Consider the following 15,043-nt stretch of genomic DNA (forward strand, 5'->3'; position numbering starts at 1 on the left):
TCAGTTGTGGGGAAGTTAACAGAATCTATTATTAATTTGGTGAAGGCTCCCGCCCGCCCAAGTGCTGCCCAAAGGACCGCCGATGGCCGCCGATGTACCTGATGGTACTTTGGGCGGGGTTTTCATCAAAAAGGTCCTTCAAAGAGTGGCGGGTGGCAAATGAGGGACTTATGTCACCAATCTGGGCGGCAACCGGCGGGAGCTCCCAATCTCGGTGGCAAAGGCGCTTGCCATCCAAGTGCCACTGAGGATGGAGTCGGGCCCAAGGAGGGTCGAAGACCTGAAAAGAAAAAGCATCAAATAAAACCCATCAGAACACCTTCAAGGGACCCCATACAGGTAAGTCACTGTAAAGAAAAAAATGTAAAAAATGTTTTCTCACTTTTTTTTTCAGTTCTTCATAACTGTCATCGGGGACAGACCAGTCTCCTCACAGCGGTCCACCCCCGTTCTGGTGCCGACTCCCGCCCGCCCCAATCTGGCATCTCGGCGGGCGGGAGTCCACTTACACCACTCGGCCATCCGCTGACGTCAGCGGGCAGTTCCCGGCAGCTCTCCCCTCCCAAATCAGACCAAATCGAAACTGTCACTGGGCGGAACCTGAGGAGGAATGTCAGCAGCAGTGGGCGGCAGTGGGCGGTGAGTGCATCAATTCCGGGCCCAGAGTGACTGAACATTTGGACAAATATGAGATGATCAGAGCCAGCATGGATTTGTAATGAGTAAATCATGTCTAACGAATCTAGTTGAATTTTTTGAGGAAGTAACAAACATGGTAGGTAAGGGAGTGTCTATGGATGCTGTTTATATGGACTTCCAGAAGACATTCGACAAGGTTCCACACAAGAGACTGTTGACAATAAGAATGCATGGAATTGGAGGCAATTGGCTTGGATAGAGAATTGGTTAGCAGGTAGGAGACAGAGAGTAGGGATAATGGTAAGTTCTCAAATTGGCAGGATCTGACTAGTGGTGTCTCCCAGGGTTCCATACTGGGGCCTCAGCTTTTCACTATTTATAAATGACTTGGATGAAGGAATAGAGAGCCGTATATCTAAATTTGCTGACTAAGCTAAGTTAAGTAGCACAGTAAATAGTGCAGATAGAGCAGAAAGTTGCAAAGGGACATTGATAGATTAAATGAGTGGGCATAACTTTAGCAGATGGAATTCAATGTGGGAAGATATGAAGCCATCCACTTTGGACCAAGAAAGATAGATCAGAGTATTTTCTAAATGGTGAGAAGCTAGGAACTGTGGAAGAGCAGAGAGATTTAGGGGCCCCAAGTTCAGAAATAACTAAAAGCTGGTGGATAGGTACAAAAACTAATGCAAAAGACTAATGGAATGTTGGCCTTGATCTCAAGCAAGCTGGAATACACCGCGGTGGAAGTTATGTTACAGCTGTACAGAGCTCTGGTTAAACCCCATCTGGATTACTGTGTTCAGTTCCTGGCATCACAACGCAGGAAGGATATATTGGCCTTGGAGGGGGTGGAGTGCAGATTCACCAGAATGATACCGGGGATAAAAGGGTTAAATTATGAGAACAGATTGCATAGACCAGGCTTGTGTTCCCTTAAATATAGAATATAATTAAGAGGTGATCTAATTGATCAAAGGAGTTGTTCGGGCAGATAGAGAGAAACTATTTCCTTTGGTGTGTAGTCCAGAACAAGGATGCATAAACTTAAAATTAGAGCACTTCTTCACACAAAAGGTAATAGAAATCTGGAATTCTCTTCCCGAAAAAGCTGTTGATGCTGGGGGTCAACTGAAAATTTCAAAATTGAGATTGATAAATTTTTGTTAGGCATGGGTATTAAAGGTGACAGAACCAAGGCGGGTAGATGGAGTTTAGCCGTGATCTAATTGAAGGATGGAACAGGCTCGAAGGGCTGAATGGCCTTTTATGTTCCTGTGTTTACTTTAATCTGTGCCAATGTCAGGGGCACCCTCAATTTATCACATCTTTGATATATATCAGCGTTCTTCCATTGTCACTGGGCCAAAATCCTGGAACTCCCTACATAACAGAATTGTGGGTGTACCTTATTCACGTGGACTGGAGCGGTTCAAGAAGGCCCACCACCAGCATCTTGAGGGCAACTAGGGATAGATAATAAATGTTGGCCTTGCCAGTGACGCTCACATCCCATAACTGAAAAGAAAATATCCTCCCAGTCTCTCTCTCTCGTGAGGTTAGATCTAACAATACAAATAAGTCACTTTTGAAAAGGTTGTTTGGGATCAAAATCACAAGGTTCTAAAACCTTCAGTAGAAAATTGCATATGATTCTTGAATATACTGATCGCCAAGAAGCAGGATGTTAGATGCAGGAAGAATATTCCCAATGTTGGGGAAGTCCAGAACCAGGGGTCACAGTCTACGGATAAGGGGTAAGCCATTTAGGACCGAGATGAGGAGAAACTTCTTCACCCAGAGAGTGGTGAACCTGTGGAATTCTTTACCACAGAAAGTTGTTGAGGCCAATTCACTAAATATATTCAAAAAGGAGTTAGATGTAGTCCTTACTACTAGGGGGATCAAGGGGTATGGCGAGAAAGCAGGAATGGGGTACTGAAGTTGCATGTTCAGCCATGAACTCATTGAATGGCGGTGCAGGCTCGAAGGGCCGAATGGCCTACTCCTGCACCTATTTTCTATGTTTCTATGTTTCTAAGGGTCTATTAATTGGTTTTGTGCTTTCCCACATTACAACAGTGACTACACTCCAAAAAGTACTTCATTGGCTGTATGAGACATCCGGTGGTCGTATAAGGTGCTATATAAATCCATGGGCTAGAACCTCCACTTTTTCTGTATGCTTAATGCCCACTTAACACCCATTTTACTGCTGAAATGATGGATAATGGCCATATATCACCCATTTTGGCATAAAATGGAAACTGACGGGCATTTGTAGGAAATTATCGCTGAGCGTTACTTTCCCCATGTGCTTAACACAGGGAAAAAATATTACCTCCCGCCCACTTTTTTGGGGCGTTATCAGCAGAATGGGCGAAATCAACGGCCATAATATCGTCCAGCGTTACGTTCCGCTAAGATTCAATAATAACGCCCACCCACTGTTTTTTGTTGTAAAGAGAATATTTACCCAAACTAGCGGCCATGTGATCGCCCACCGTCAATTTCACCACCTCGCACACATATCGCCCAGAATATCGCTCGCCCAAAAAACCGGCTACAAAAAGTGGAACTGTTCTGAACGAACGCCAACGGTGTGGCTGGCATTTGTTAAATCCCACTCTGACGTGAGGAGCTGATATCTGAAAGATTTGCCTGAAAGAGCGCTGATGTGAGTGACAACGCTGTCACGCTGCCATGTGTGTGCAGCTCAGACTTCAATGGTGCCCACCAACTTGGTGCCAGTTAAAGTTTACGTTGATTGATGTTAAGTTGTATTTAACCCTTTGATGTTAAGGAATCACCAGTGTTTAACGGTGCAGCTATCTGAGACAATGCGCAACAAGGTTATGTTCAATAACAAAAATTTAATACCAACATTGGTCTGAAATCCTAAGTATCACAGCCAATAACACCCAACCCCCACCCACACCCCACTTTTCCCACCATTGACATAAATCACATGTTCAACATGTCCAGCAACACAGAATACAAAGGCAAAGTAGGAGTGTGGTCCCCCAGTCCCCATTCATTGCAACAAATTGCATACACAGAGATGGAGATATAACACAGCCATCACCTGCGCTTATACACCTCACTTTCCTTCCCCCCTCCCCTATTCTCCCCACCTCTACCCCTTCCCCTCCTCGCTCAGGCAGTGCCTCATTGGGGGGATAAAGGCAGATGCGTTGGTTGGACGGGTACGGGAGCGGGGGGTGCTGAGGGAGAACCATTCTCTGATGCAGAAGCAGGATCTTGGTCCTTGCTCTCATCTGTCGTTCGCAGCGGTGGTGTGGAACCTAGGGGTGGAGTGCCGCGCTCGGGGACCACTGTGAGGCCTGTGGCAGCAGTGTTTCTGGCTATCGCATCCAGGGCCTCCGCCATGTATGGAATGTACTCGGTCATGGTGGCCAGCTGTCAGGATATACCCCCCAATGCTTCGATGAGGTGCTCACCAATGTCTACAGTCCTCCTGGACAACTGTACCATCTCTCCGCTCTCATGTTGCACTCGTAGAACAGACCTGCCACGTCCACGAGGCCTCTGTGGGGTCAGCGGCGTCCTGGGGACAAATGGGATGCCCTGTGACGAGGTGTTTGGGGCCGATACCTCCAGAGTGGAGGCTGGAATAACCGGAGGACCATTAGATGGCCTTGGGGTGGAATGGCTTCTGGAGCGTGGCGATGCAGGTTCTTCGAAGTCCGCGCTCTCATCCATGGAGAACAGACCCAGCGGATTGACGGGCAAGAATCAGAGCTCCTCAGCATCAGATGTAGTACCATCGTCCGCCGACTCCTGCCCCGCACCCCCACCTTCTGGCCTCTGTGGTCTTGCCTGGGGCCGCGCTGCTGGCTGAGCTGCAAAACACAAATGAGGTTATTAGAGGAGAAGGGGGTGCTCGGGTGACAAGGTGAGTCCAGCGCTACACACAGCATATGGGGACAAAAGCACCACCACTATCAAAATCATCACAGACATCATATTTCATGACCATCAACACATTGTGCACTGCAATGATTTTCATTAGGCTAGCATTAATCTATGACAATTTTAGAAATCATCTATCACATATGATTGTTCGGATATGAGTGGGTGTAGCATCTATAGACTTTACATGATGCAATGGTGTAAGCTTTACTCACGTGGCATCACTTCAGGGTCTGCAGATGCACCCGTGACTGTCCGGGTGTGCTTCCCCACGGGTGCGAGCACACGCTCCTCCATGTCAGTGATGTCGCTGGGGACTGGTGGCCCCCCATCTGTTCACCTCTGCACGGACCTCATCGTTGATAGATTCTTCTGTAAAAGGTGACAGGACGACATGGTATGAGGTCATTGCGCGATATCATTGCTAGGTACTGTCACAGAGCCTGATACAACACATAACCGACAGATGTAATCATGATTATTATGATAATTATTATTCTTTACCTAAAGACATACACCGTGACCGCAGACTTTGAGTAAAACATTCCCGGTAAAAGTGCAAGACCTCACACCTGCTGATAGTCACTCATGACTGTAACAAATCAAATTATATAAATACATAAGTACATGTAAATAAATATAATACTCTTGCGGATCCCACAAGGGTTCCATTGTTTGCGGCATTGGTTGCCCTCACGCACCTCGTTGGTTGCTGACGAGACCACCTCTGCTATCTCGGTTCATATCTTCTGGTAGGCCTTTGGGGTGGGCTTCCCATGCTCTCCCTGTGTCAAATCATCCCAGCGTAACTCGACCTCCTGCAGGAGGGAGACATTTGCCTCATCCGAGAACCTCCTGGCTCTTTCGCGCCCTCCAATGTGCTTCTCTCCCAGCTCACTGCTCTTTCCAGCATCAGTCTCCATAGCGTGCTGTGATGCCTCCTCCTCTCTATCCATTATAGGCCAAATTCGGTCAAATATGTGGCTGGTAACAGCTACTTTTTGTTTGCCTACTTGCTGTGAAGCTCTAAAGTCTCCCTCCTTCCTCCCAAAGCAGCCACACAACACCCAGCCACGCCTTCAGACCCTCTGAGCTCCCTCTCTGTCTCCTCTTCTGTGTATATCATGGTGACCCTTGACCTCCAGAATTGCAGGAATCGAGCATTGCCATGCCGTTGCTAAGGACGCCCACACTTTACGGCAGAAGGTCAGAAAAATTTAACGCTAACCCCCATTTTATATTGCTCGCAGTAACGCCCATTTTCAAAAGTGGAGACTAGGTGATTTGAGAATGGGCGAGAAGCCGGCGATCTGAAAACCCTTTTTTACCGCTTACGGCAGAAATAACCACAAAAGTGGAGGTTCTAACCCCAAATCTTTCCTTTTTTTCTTTCTTTTTCAGTCTGGCGAACCTCTATCGCATTGTGCTGAAGAGACAGGCGGCAGCAGCATTATCTTAGACAGAATCAGCAGACTTTAATAATAAGCGCAGTTTAGCCCTTTGATCAAAAAACATTCCCATAACTCTAGGAGGATGACTTGTTTTTCAGCTTTCAGCATTCTTCGGCACATTCTTAAACCAATGAACCAGAAACCTCAATTCTCTTTGGCCTTTAGGAAACCAGCATAGCTGCAGAGGGAAAAGTAACTGTAAAATACATTATTTTAGTGCCACAATGGTAAGAGGGCTATTTGAGAAAAGGTGAGAACATTCAGAGATTTACATAGTCTTCAAATTGAAGATGAGCACAAGATGGCACATAATTGAAGGATTGTGAAATTAACAGTGCCAGGACGGTGAAGGCAGTATACGTTAGAGTAGGTAAATTAAATGTCACATCAGGTACGGAAAGAGAAATAAAGAGAGGGAAGGAAAGACAAAGAAAATGTGATTGTTTTTAATTTACCCTTTTACAATTTTTAAATCTCCCAACAACAATTAAAATCTGAAGGAATGAGACTCCACACTTGTAATAGTTAATTTTCAGTGCCAGTGAGGTTGTTGGCTATAATTAATACTTATCATGTCAGTAAAAGGGTATTTAGACTGGAATGGACAAGACTTAACTTTCGATGGTGAGTTTTAGCTCGTATCTATCACACAAATAAAGAAAGAAAGACTTGCATTTATATAGCGCCTTTCACGACCACCGGACTTCTCAAAGCGCTTTACAGCTTTACAGCCAATGAAATACTTTTGGAGTGTAGTCACTGTTGTAATAAAAACATAAATACATAATAAATAGGAGCAGGAGTAGGCTAAACAACCTCTCGAGCCTGCTCCGCCATTTGGTAAGATCATGGCTGATCATCGACTTCAACTCCACTTTCCCACCAAATCTCCATATCCCTTGATTCTCCCGAGACTCCAAAAATCTATTTAGCTCAGCCTTGAATATATTCAGAGACTCAGCATCCACAGCCCTCTGGGGAGTGAATTCCAAAGATTCACAACCCTCTGAGTGAAGAAATACCTCCTCATCTCTGTCTTAAATGGCCTACCCCTTATTCTGAAACTGTGCCCCCTAGTTCTAGACATACAAGCCAGGGGAAACAACCTCTCAGCATCTACCTTGTCAATCCCCTTCAAATTTGGGAAATGCAGCAGCCAATTTGTACACAGCAAGCTCCCACAAACAACAATCTGATAATGACCAGATAATTTGTTTTTGTTATGTTCATTGAGGGATAAATATTGGCCAGGCCACATGGGATAACTTCCCTTCAAAATAGTGCCTTGGGATCTTTTACATCTACCTGAGAGGGCAGACGGGGCCTCAGTTTAATGTCTCATCCAAAAGATGGCACCTCCAACACTTCCCAAGTACTACACTGGAGTGTCAGCCTAGATTTATGTGCTGAAGTCTCTCAAGAGGGATTTGAGCCCACAACCTTCGAACTCAGAGGTAAGTGTGTTACCCACTGAGCCACAGCTGATGTAGCAATATCATGGCATCCAATGCATTTCAATGGTAAGCCAGACAGTGAAATGCCATTTTTGCAAAGCTAATAAGAACATAAGAACATAAGAAATAGGAGCAGGAGTAGGCCATACGGCCCCTCGAGCCTGCTCCACCATTCAATAAGATCATGACTGATCCGATCAGCTCCATTTCCCTACCTACTCCCCATAACCTCTTATCCCCTTATCATTTAAGACACTGTCTATTTCTGTCTTAAATTTATTTAATGTCCCAGCTTCCACACAGTGCAGCACGGACACCAACATTTGGATATTTCAGTTTAACAGTACACCTGTCCCTGTCTGAAATTGCTGTACCATTTGCGCATAATTAACAGCGAATGCCATTAGCCTCACTGTTACTTTGACAGGAAAATCTGGGCTATTAATGATCCCTTGTGAATATTTTGAGGAAGTAAAGACATGAACAGATAACCATCCCCCGAGGCATATTTCAGGGCGCTCATAAAAGTGAAACAGAAGTCTTAGACAAGTTGAAGGGGCTTAAAACAAATAAATCCCACGAATTGATGGTATTTGTCACAGTGTGTTGAGAAAGATTAGCATGAAGATTTGTTAGGTGTTGCCAATCATTCTGAGTGAATTATTTATTACTGGGGAAGTACCAGTAGATTAGAAACAGGCTAATATAGTACCCATATTGTTAAAGGTGATAAAACAGACACTGGCACCAACAGAGTCATTAGTGATACTTCATTGGATGATTTTAACTTCCAGCTCACAAATAGCAGCTGGCCAGCAGGGGAGGATGAAAATCAGGAGGCCACTAGACCATCCACCAGCATCAGAAGAAGGCTGCTGACAACAAGGTAAGTCCGGGAGCAGGGTGTTCAAAGGGTCTTGTGGCTGGGGAAGGAGGGAGCCCATGGCAGCAGAAGTCTGGACTTTCCTTGCGGGGCTCTGTTCGCTTGGCATTCCATATGTGTCATGGACCCCGATTTATTGATACTCCACAAAATGAGGCAGAAGATGGGGATGAAGAACAAGATGGTCCCTCAAACACAAACAACTATCAATCTGTTGACATCCTCCTCAGATACAACTAATATGGCAGACAGCAGCACTGATCATAGCACACAGGGGTCTGAATATAATTCCATTCAAGGGATTTCACTGGGTGAATCAGAGGGTGTCATCTTATGATGAGGGAATTCTGGCTGAGGATGAGGCAGTGACTGAGGATCGGAGGGTCTTCCAGCATCCATTGCTAACTGAGGATTCAGTGGACGCTGATGTTGCTTGCCCAGCTTTTAAGAGGAGGATGGTAGCTGAGCATCAAGACAGCCTCCTATAATGTATGAGAATTGTCAGGGCAGGTAGGGGAGCCCACCAATGATAGTTGCTCTGCTATTAAGGAGAACTTACAGTTACTGTAGGCCACCTTTTGAGGAGTGGCATGTCGCAAGTAGGCATGCGAGGGATACCAGTTATAGAGAAGGGGCCATGGTGGCCATGTGTTCGTTTGGCATCCCATGTCTCCACACTGGCAACCTTGGACAGCCGGGTGTGAAGTGCAATCCTAGGGGTTTTGATGAATTAGTGATTGTTCTCGGCAGTGGCAATGTAATTGCCTTGATCAATCAGCAGTCCAGTGGGTCAAAGGAACCAAAGAGCAGGAATATAGGCCTCCGCTAATGTGGCAGTCTCTAACAACAGTGTGACACCTGTGTCCATGCAGAGCCTTAATGAAGAAGCCATCCATCTGCAGTGCCTGGCAACAACTTTAGGGAAGGAAATCCGCCGTCATTACCTGGTCTGGCCTATATGTGACTCCAGACTCACAGCACTGTGGTTAACTTTTAACTGTGCTCTGAAATGGTCTAGCAAGCCATTCAGTTGTAACAAACGGATACGAGAAATGATAAGAAGAATAAAACTGGACTGACCACTTGGCATCAACCTCGGCTCGGACTACGGAGACAACAACGGCACACCCAGCTCAGTCGACCCTGCAAAGTCCTCCTCACCATCACTTGGGGAACTGTGCCAAAATTGGGCGAGCTGTCCCACAGACTAGTCAAGCAACAGCCAGACATAGTCATACTCGCAGAATCATACCTTTCCGCCAATATCTCAAACTCCTCCATCACAATCCCTGGGTATATCCTGTCTCACTGGCAGGACAGACCCACCAGGGGTGGCGGCATAGTGGTAAATAGTCTGGAGGGAGTGGCCCTGGGAGTCCTCAACATTGACTCTAGACTCCATGAAGTCTTATGGCTTCAGGTCAAGAATGGGCAAGGAAACCTCCTGCTGATTACCACCTATCGTGCTCCCTCAGCTGATGAATCAGTACTCCTCCATGTTGAACACCACTTGCAAGAAACACTGACGGTAGCAAGGCACAGAATTTACTCTGGGTGGTGGACTTCAATATCCATCACTAAGAGTGGCTCAGTAGCACCAGTACTGACCAAGCTGGCCAAGTCTTGAAGGACATAGCTGCCCGACTGGGTCTGCGACAGGTGGTGAGAGAACCAACAGGAGGGAAAAACCTACTTGACCTCGTCCTCCCCAATCTACCTGTCACAAATGCATCTGTCCATGATAGCATTGGTAGCAGTGATCACCGCAGAGTCATTGTGGAGACGAAGTTCCGTCTTCACACTGAGGACACTCTCCATTGTGATGTGTGGCACTACCATTGTAAATGGAGCAGATTCAGAACAGATGTAGCAGCTCAAAACTGGGCATCCATGAGGCACTGTGGACCATCAGCAGCAGCAGAATTGTGTTCCACCACAATCTGTAACCTCATGGCCCAGCATATTCCTCACTCTATCATTACCATCAAGGCAGGGGACCAACCTTGGTTCAATGATGAGTATAGAAGAGCATGCCAGGAGCAGAACCAGGCATATCTAAAAATGAGGTGTGTAAGACTTACTGTCTAACAGTTTACAATGCTGTGGCCGATTTGCACGGAAAAGCTTCCATCCATTTTGTGAAACTAGCCACTAGAACCAAACCGTAGTTATTGCCTGATGAAATCTATCTGCACACACTGCCTTGGCCCCTCTGGTCAATGGGTATGTCCCAAGGGAGCCTTCCTTTTGTGTGGGTCGGAATTATTAACTGCGCACACCAAACACGTTTTATAGTAATCCTCGACATCTTCCTGCAGATGGGGCCACCATCCCATCTCTTCTACTTGCTTCCAGGTTGCCTCCGTTGCAGGATGTCCAGCCACCGGTCCCCCATGTGCAAGTTGCATGAATTCCTCCCAATATTCCTCAGGCACAATCCACTTACCCCCTTTAAACAATATACCTTCTCTGACCTCTACATCACTGTCGCTGTAGGTTCCTTCTACAGACTGATCTGCCTCTTTCTCCTTAAAGATAGCTTTTAGCACTATATCCTCCAATTGTACCGTTTTAAGATCTGGAGTAAGCGGAACAGCATTAGCCACCGGGATCGTGGTGGCTACCATTCCTGATTGGTACGGATCCCATGGGACCCCTTTTTCTGCCGCCATCCTAGCTTGTTCGTCTGCTTTTCTGTTCCCCTCCCACCTAGGTTCGGTCTTAGAATGTGCTTTAACTTTGTGTGTGTAATACTCTTTTCCCCCTTTTCCTATGGCTTCTACTGTAGTTGCCAACATTGAAGCTGTAACTAACGGTTTAACGTAAAATCTCCTAACCCAGATCACCAAATATTCCATACAGGAATTACAGGTGAACATGGAGTCAGATCAGGTCGTATACGGTGAGGGAAATTTGGTGGAGTGTTACTACATAGGTTACGGCTGCCAATTCTGCTTGTTGAGCACTAAATGTGGCGGGCAACTTAATCGCCAATTCCACCCCTTCTTCCCAATGGTCACTTACTTAAAACAAAAGGAACAGAGAATCCATTGTGACTCTGCTTAAAGAACCCAAGGGGTTAATCATAAAATTCCTTCTGCCCCATGGAGCAAATATTCACTTAAAATTAAGAAACTTTCATTTATTAATGGCCAATATCTTTAAAATGTCATTCAGCAATACAAAAAGTGGTTCCTTGCTGACTTTAAAAAAACAGCTGTCAGCGGAAAGGGTTATCTTCCTTCTAAGTTTATAAGAAGGTGGAGTAAAACATTGTCTGACGTCATTACATCACTTCATGTAAATTAAGAAAACTTTCACAAACAACCAAACACCATCTTTTGTTTTTATTTTTGCTAGCAAAAATCATTATCAACATCATTATTGACTTTAAACATTCTGTGAACCAATTCTGTTCCCACCATAGGGTGTCTTTCCTTTTTTATTTCTCAATGTAAAAGTCTCATGTCCAGAAATAGAGACACACAATATAAAATAACCAGAATTTCACTGTGGCCACAATGAAAGTTGGGTTTTCATAGGTTAATTAACTTCAATAACTCCAATTTAATTCAAACCAATTGTATCAGTGCAATTAAACACAATACCCATAAAACAAAAAATTATCAACATGCTTTCAAAAAAACAAGTAAATTACGTCAACTTTCTCGTTTTATTCCTTCTGGCACCATTCCAGATCACCGTAAAAACACAGCAAATATAACTGGATAAAAATTAGATTTCCCATTTTAAAGGGACATCACAGTAAAAGTAGGAAAAAAGACAGAAACTTTCCCTTTGTTTTCCTCAACCAAATCCTGTTGCCTCCTGCCCAGTTTTTTTTATATCACTTTCCTTTGGTATATGGGAGGTGTGAAATGATATAGATCAAAGGGTGATAGAAAATGCTGAAAATTCAGTCGTCAAGAGTCCCAGTCCTTCCCTCAGTTCACCCTTCGGAACTGCTGTAACTGTTTCTCTCAACATTTTCAATATTCCAACTTACAATTTCCATATTTTTTTCAACTTTCCACTGAACATCTAAGCATAGACTAATATCCTTTTTTTTTCCTCCAACCCAATTTATAATTACTGATTATTTCCCACTTGTCAAAAACTTAGAGAGTGAGTGTCTCGGACTTTCAGTAACCAAATTGAAAAGACAGAGCTTTGTTACGCTTCAAATTGAATTAAAACAATAAAACAATAATTTAATGCCACCATAGCAGCTAACTTCAAGGCTGAAGCATATCTTTTGCAAAACAAGCTGTCTTCTGTTCGTTTCATAACTGCGTGAATTATAGTCAAAATAAATCTGCACCTGCATTTTTAACCTAAAATATAATTCAATTCTGGGTACACAATTTCATTAATATTCTTCAACAACCGCTTTCACACAATTTAGAAAATATTGACCCCTGTAATGGATTATGAACTTGAGGCACGAAATCAGTTCAAAACCAAAAACGTAGCTCAAGTACCTCTCAAATAATACATGGGTATACATACATAAATCAATTAACCAACTTAATAGCACAAGCATTTGACTAACATCCACGTCAAGAGTACAAAGGGTTAAACAGCTTTTACCTCTCTGTACAGAAAGTGGGCAGAGCTAAAACAATCATACAGACACCTTTTTTTAAAAGAAAGGCTTTCAGACAAACAAAACATTTTTTAACTCCCCAAACATTCACAGTCGGGAAAACTTCCACACAAACACACTTTCATACAAACTGGAAATCCAGCATCCTTTGAGGTTCCTTTCATTCAGAACGTTTTATTTTTCTCGGCACAAAAGCTGGCAGAGTGTCAGTTTCAACTTTAAGGGGCCGTAATTGCTGGAAATGGGGCACATGTACCACGTTTCTAATGTTTTTACCGCCGCGGTGGATGAGGTGGCCTCTTGAGCGAAATTCTGCTCTTTGGCTTTTTTTTCCTGGCGGACCAGTAGTCGCTCATAATGGGGGCGGATATGCAGCGGTAAGCACACTAGACAGGTGGAAGTTGGGGGGTGGGGTAGTGTCCGTCGCTGTCAGTCAACAGCGTAACACTGATGACGTCATCACTCGGCATCACAAGCTGCGTCTTGGCAGCCCGGCCGAACCCAGGGCATAATTGTCAGCCCAACATGGCAGTCGGCTGACGAAAAAAACATGGCGGCAGTGGCAGTACGTCCTCTCCTTTAATGGGAGCCGCACTGCCATTTCAGAGGGCCACAGCCTCACTGCACTGTCTGAAAAAAAACAGCTTTTGGCACCGCCCAGCGGGAGGAAGATTTTCTCGGCGGAATTTCACAGTCGGGGCGGAACATCAGCGTTGCGTCACCATAAGTCATCCCTGACTCCAAAGGACTGCCTAAGAAGAGAAGAAGATGACGCACATAGGACGGATCGGCAGCAGCAGAGAGATAGGGGGGAGCGGGTCACCGCTGGGATACCGCAGGAGTGGAATTTTGATAATGGCGGTCATTACACGACAAATCAGCGGCCACTGCACTCCGCAGCGTGGCCGGCAATTTCCGGTGGAAAGGGGCAATTTAGGCCCTTAAATTTCTTTGTCTTTCATTCAGCATCCAGCTTGATCGTAATTTAATTTAACTTCTTACTCCTCTCTCTCTCTCTCTCTCTCTCTCTCTCTCGTTCCTTCAGAAGTTGGTTTATCACCGCTTCTCTGTCGCTAGCTTTTTTTCTGCCATATCTTCTTTCCCCTTTCATAACTTAATCTTTGCACATTCATTGATCTTAACGTGCCTTTGATACGCTAACGACCAAACGGCTTCCATTAACTCCAGCCAACACGTGGACCCTTGGGTTCACTTGTCAGCCTCCACAACTGGATCATCACTGTCTATAATGACCCGTACCCATCCCTCTCTGAGAGGTAACTCATCCCATAGTCTTTGACATTGTCTGCTCTTAATGCGTCCAGGCTCCAGGTCTTTAAGACTTACTGTCTAACAGTTTACAGAGTTCAGACTCGTGGAACAGATAACTCAAGTCACGGAGATCTCGTTTTCCCTCGCGGGGTAACATTTACTTTAAAATCAACCAAAGAGTAGAAGTGACAATCAAATGGCATCAATGCACAATAGTTCCTGCATAGATCTACCCCGTAAGACGTACTGTCGAACAGTTTATCTAATTTATACTCGAGCAATTTTAAGCAAAATACTCACATGTAACTAAGACTAGTGGTGGTCAAGCACTTAGTAATTAGACCATGGCTTTTTGGTTGGTAACTGATCAGGTCACCCTTCCCGACTGCAGCGACGTATTGTTTTCTCACAGTGCAATTATACCCAAGAATGTGGCAACCAGCCCACTGCGTGCGTGTCCCAAGATATACCAATGGTGGAATAATTGGTCTTTAGTTCCTTCTTATCAAAAATCTGCAGTTGATTTTTGTCCATTCTTTAATTAAAAATGTGTTATGTTACGATTCAGTGTTACTTCTGTAAGGACGAGTTGTTTTTTTTGCAGAATATCAATCCGTGGGCTCCAAGTACAGTTACTGTGCTTTGTCTGAGGATTTTCACAGCTGCAAAAGTTCTTAAAGTTCAACAAAGGGTTCTCTTGGCCTCGCAAGGTATACTAGATTATAAAAATTAGGGCAATTTTTAAGTTCGGCCATTTTAAAGCAAAGTTACAGCACAAATAAAGCAGAAAATGGTGTATTCT

The 15,043-nt window shown here is 44.7% G+C and overlaps 1 long non-coding RNA gene across 1 annotated transcript; it reads right to left on the reverse strand.

Annotated features, from left to right (window-relative positions):
* Window positions 1-3,812: 3,812 nt before the first annotated feature.
* Window positions 3,813-14,635, reverse strand: LOC139234776 (uncharacterized). Its single transcript, XR_011588344.1, has 3 exons — window positions 14,542-14,635; window positions 4,791-4,947; window positions 3,813-4,505 (listed from the first exon to the last, which is right to left on the reverse strand). It is a non-coding gene; the product is annotated as an uncharacterized lncRNA (long non-coding RNA).
* Between the last annotated feature and the right edge of the window lie 408 nt (window positions 14,636-15,043).

The sequence above is a fragment of the Pristiophorus japonicus genome, chromosome 2 (assembly GCF_044704955.1).
Source record: "Pristiophorus japonicus isolate sPriJap1 chromosome 2, sPriJap1.hap1, whole genome shotgun sequence".
NCBI lineage: Eukaryota > Metazoa > Chordata > Chondrichthyes > Pristiophoridae > Pristiophorus > Pristiophorus japonicus.